The sequence below is a fragment of the Montipora foliosa genome, chromosome 11, assembly GCF_036669935.1.
Source record: "Montipora foliosa isolate CH-2021 chromosome 11, ASM3666993v2, whole genome shotgun sequence".
NCBI lineage: Eukaryota > Metazoa > Cnidaria > Anthozoa > Scleractinia > Acroporidae > Montipora > Montipora foliosa.
In genome coordinates, this window is record NC_090879.1 from 10,057,221 (window position 1) to 10,062,220 (window position 5,000).

At 39.1% G+C, this 5,000-nt stretch overlaps 1 protein-coding gene across 6 annotated transcripts in view; it reads left to right on the plus strand.

Annotated features, from left to right (window-relative positions):
* The window catches only part of LOC137975986 (uncharacterized), a 27,362-nt gene that overhangs the window by 3,457 nt on the left and 18,905 nt on the right, over positions 1-5,000 (plus strand). Inside the window, exon 1 of one of the 6 annotated variants that reach the window (XR_011117672.1) lies at positions 3,305-3,404. The exons of 4 other annotated variants lie outside the window; for them this stretch is intronic. The gene's annotated coding sequence lies outside the window, so the exon portion shown is untranslated. Of the gene's footprint in view, positions 1-3,304; positions 3,405-5,000 lie in introns of those variants that run through there. One more of the 6 variants, XR_011117676.1, reaches the window with a different exon arrangement.

A 5,000-nucleotide genomic window follows, 5' to 3' on the forward strand; every position in this document is an offset into this window, starting at 1 on the left:
TGGCCTGTGTACAGTCGCCTTCGAAAGGTTTACAGTTTAATATGTATTTGGCAGTTTGTACAAAGTTGTGTTTTTGGCAAAAGAAAAATGTGGTTTTCAGCGAGCCACTCAGTATCATTTGCGGTCTTCTAGGAAGGAGTCCTCCAAATGGTGTCAATTTCCTCAGCACTTCTTCGAATTCATTTCGGAGACTATTAAAAAAAAAAGTCTAAGTACTTTTAGTGAGAATTTTGTAAACATCATAACAACCTTTCATTATTATTCAGTAACTGTACTTTTTTCGCAGTGTAAGAGTGATATTTTAAATACAGAAGACGAATATTTCAAGTTGTGACAACTTAATGCTAAAAATAGTCGTGTTTAATTTTAGACCCCTTTTGCTTGTCTTAATATTCTGGACGATATGGCGTAATTTGTGGTTCCTACTAATCACACGCAGCTGTGCATCCACAATAATATATATATAAAAACAAGGAAGACAGAAAATCTAAAGAAGTGAAATTTGACCCGACCGCGCATGCTTTATTTTTCTATGAAGTTCAGTCAACTGTCAACTTGCAAACTCGCGTGCATTTGTAATTTTCACCCGTTTTACACAAGAACTGCACTCTTTTTTAGCCAATAAGAACTGAGTAACGTTTTCATGTATATTAATACTTGTGAAAACCACAACTCGCGATCGAAGTGTCGCACAACATCTCTTCTTGCCACCTGGTTCACTATAGCAGGCTGAACCCAACGCTCTAACATTTCGTTGAGATTATCTCCTTGTTTCTCTTTTAGTATCTTGGGTTTTAGTTATGACAGAATAATTTTCGCCGGCAAAAGTATGTAGATACATTTTGCCCCCTACTCAGGGACCAAAAGGAAATGTAATTTAGTTGACAAATTGTTTTTCAAAATTGTCAACCTTTTTCCCAATGAATTTTGTTGGAGCGTGTAAGTTTGATAAATGAAAAATTTATTTATAAGATCAAATGCTGCGACTGCCAGGCCACTTATTAAAAATACTAAATTATATCGGTGAGACCGGCAGAAATTTGAACGCTAGACTTACTGAACACAGATGAGCCACGCTTGGGCTAACATGATGCACAGCTGGTTAAAGGATATGCTGAAGCACTCATGCACTAAAGATTGATGAATCGCTTTAATGCGTTTTCTCCTAACCACACTTCAACGACTCTGGCAAGGAAAAAATAGATGTCGAATCAGCTGATAATACGAAAAAATACAAAAATAGGAAAATAATTTTGTTGATCGATGATGATCTTTATTTGAGGGTCAACTGTATTTGGCGCAAAGGCGCACTAACAAACTGGGGACACTGTAACCAAATCGGACCAAACAACGTAGGCTGGTTTGTTAGGAAACGAGAATCCCGGAGTATCAGAAGAAAAACCCCACAAAGCAGGGTAGAGAACCAATAAACTCAATCCAACTTTGACGCCATGTCTGGGAATCGAACCTGGGGCCCGTTTCTCGAAAGTCCCGAAACTTTACGGGCCATTTTCGGGTGTCACAATTCCTTTTGCATCTTAAGAACGGAGAGGATTTAAGTCGTCAAACTTCACAGTCCTTTTTCTTTTTGTTACCTTAAAGGCATGTTAAAAGATCAGCTTTCCAAAACAAGCGGTTAGTAGTTTCACAAATGGCTTTTCGGACCCGAAAAGTTTTCGGGACTTTCGAGAAACGGGCCCCTGTGGCCCGTTTTTCAGAAGTTCCATCTGTGAAACTGGCAACTGCTTGTTTTAGAGAGCCGATCTTTTAACATGTTTTCAAGGTAACTAAAAGAACAATGACTGCGAAGTTTGACGACTCAAACGCTCTCCGTTCTTGAGATACAAAGGGAATTGCGACATCCGAAAATGGCCCGTAAAGTTTCGGGACTTTCGAGAAACGGGCCCCAAGACCACATTGGTTTCCTCCAAATGTTTACATTATTACTTACTCTATCGCATATTTACATTTTCCCGTCCCTTCCCTTGGTTCTGTAGAGCTTGTGTAAGTTCGAGTTAACCGATAGGTTGAATTGTTGTTAGTGATTATTGCAATATACCCACTTAAATTAAGAATATTAATAACCATTTATTTCCTAGTCTGTTTCTTTTCGTTTGTCTTTTCCCTGTGATGAAGTCCTTGATCGCGGCACCTGAGGCTGCACCTAAGGCTTGTTGTATCTCTACGAGTTGTGTCCTATTCTTTTATTGAGCATTTCCACTTACCGTCCGACAGGAGGCAATCAGGAGAGTCTTTTTAAGATCGTATATTAGCTTTCGTTACTAGGGAATCGCCTGAAGCCACTTTGCGGTTTTCGCTAAAACAGTAGGATCAAGAGAGGCTTTCCAGCATTCCTCTTGCGTAAACTTCTTAAAAGGTTGTCCGGTTCCTTTTCGTTTATCCGGCCTCGTCTTTTGTTTGTTTGTTTTTTTTGTCGCTGATGTATCTTGAATATTGGCTAAGGGTGCATGATTCTGAAACTCCCTGAAAGATCCTTCGATACCAAACACGTGGGCACAGAACAAGCCAGAGTTCTCTCTCTCTGTATACATAGTTTTGTATTGGATTTCATTGAAGTTTGAACTGTTTCGCTGTTATGATAAAGAAAAAAAAAACAAAAAACTAACGCAATCAATTTCCATGTTAGGCCATACCAAGGGATAATGAGGGAGAGAGGGAGTGTGGGGACCTTGGCCTGGATATATGAAAAAGTTATTTTAAGATCGGAAGTCTGTTTCCCAAGACGTCCCTGGCCTTTAAGAATAACGTCAGACGAATTTATCTTCCATTGTGTAATTGTTCATCCAACAAGCCATTAAATTCACAAGAAATTGTATGCGTAGAATCTATCCCCGATCTCATTGCGGGTTTTGGGGCAAGATGTACCAATCTCCTTGCGTCTAAAAGTCGTTTTCGTCAACAAAGCATTTTGAATTCTTCCGACCACGTCACTTTTCGTGACATCTAAAAACTGAAGAAGGCGAGACTGGGCGACTCCCTCTCTGTCTCCTTAATTATCTCTTGGTCATATAATAGTCTTTTCACGTGACGTCAAGGCGGCCATGTTGGTGTCCCTAAACAAAGGAATGGCGGCCATGTTGGTGTCCCTAATTAGTCCCCTGGGAATTGAACTCTATTATCGTGCAAACGTTTGCTTTTGTTTCGGTGGAAAAACAAGGTTACTGATCACGCGAGTGAAAACACTCTGTACAGTATATGAGCTGATATCCAAGAGTGAGCCAATAAGAACGCTGGAAACGCAATATCTGCTATTAAAACGTTAATAAACATTTAAAGTATATGCAGTTAGACAAATACTAGATCTTGTTAGTAGCGATAAAGAAAAGCTCCGTCTGAAGTCTTCTTTCATATGAGACTGAAAGCCCGTGTTGTTTTTCATTTGGGTAAGGTACAGCTTCGTATTTACATTGTACGTTTTGCAGTTTTGTCTTACTTGTTAATGCTTGCTTTTCGGGGGTTTATTCATAGCTGTTGAATCAGTTGTTTTTTTTTAAGTGAGGTGAAACAACGTTTCGCTAACTCCATTGCCTTAGTACCTAACTTATTTTCAGTATACAGTGTTAGCTCAGTATTAATCGCTGCTGTTAGAACAGGTTAACCCCCGCCCTGTCCATTTTGATCACGATATGTGGGCCCGGATTTATACGGCGCTAAATTTACGGTTAACAGAAACTCAAAGCTACTTTCACCGTTACTCGATCGTTTCTCGTGGCAGGTCAGTCACGGCATCATCTTCTTCTTCCTTGAAAAATATTTTCCAACGGTTTCCCGGAGCAAAGCATATTGACTCAGTGTCGAGTCGGCCGACTCACGTCCCTTTACGACCATAAAAAGAGATTAAAACTTAACCGTAGAGCTTTTTAAAAATATCTTTCTTTTCAATAGCACGTGCTCCGGGATTGGACAACTTTAAACGTTAGTTTTATTTTTGCTTAATTTAAAGGTTTATAATTACGGCTCCTTGTTTGTTTCATTTTAATTCATAGTTTTCAGATTGAACTGAAACCGTACATTAGGATTCTCGGACTCAGTTATTGAGATGTATACACTGACAATAAAATAAGCATCTAAAATAATCATTTTAAATGTTATTTGCACTTTAGACAGAAAATTCAATTTCAGTATTCACTCTTCAGTTGGTCAGGAAAAATACACCCCCGCGAGAAAATTCTTTCTAACAATAAAAGGAGAGCGGCCTGCACTCATAATATTACTGATTAATAGCATACATATGCGGTGACCTTCGCATCACACTGTCATTTAAATTTTTCATGAACTTTTTCTAAGCCCGAAGCTTTAGACCGGCCATAATTTTTTTATCAGAATGATTGTACAATATTTGTATTGTCTCGTGTGTACTGGGAGCAGCGTCTCTTCTGACAACAGTCAGTTCAACTGTAACCCAATATTTCTTGACGTACATCTACGCCCTATCTCCGCGTGGGTGTTACACATCTATTGGATTTATGTAAATTATTCCAAACCAAGTGGCTCATGTAAGTCCTCTGTCGTGCATCTTAGAGAGTGACATTCCGAAATTCATTGGTATATTGAGTGACTTATACTTGAGCTATCTTCGGGATTAACAGTCCAAAAAGCAATGAATCGAAACGATTGAATCAATAAAATAAGAACCGGTGATTGAAGACCTAATTGAACAAATGAGTAATAATTGTGTTCTTGATAGCATCGAGGAAATCGTTTGAGGCAATTGCTATTCAACAGAATCGAAATAAGATCCAGTGTATTACCAACGTGCGTTAATATTCAGTTTCCTTTTCTTTTCTAAATTTAACGCGTCCGATCATCGTCGCACAAAACAAACATTGACGAGTTGGAGTGAATGGGAAACGTCCCCGCGAGCAAGCACATTTTTGAGTTCAGCAACACCCAGGCATAACCTGTCTCTGCCGATAGCTTAGCACTGAGCAAAGGGCACAGAAAAGTAGCTATAAATGACTAAGCTAGGATGACTAAGG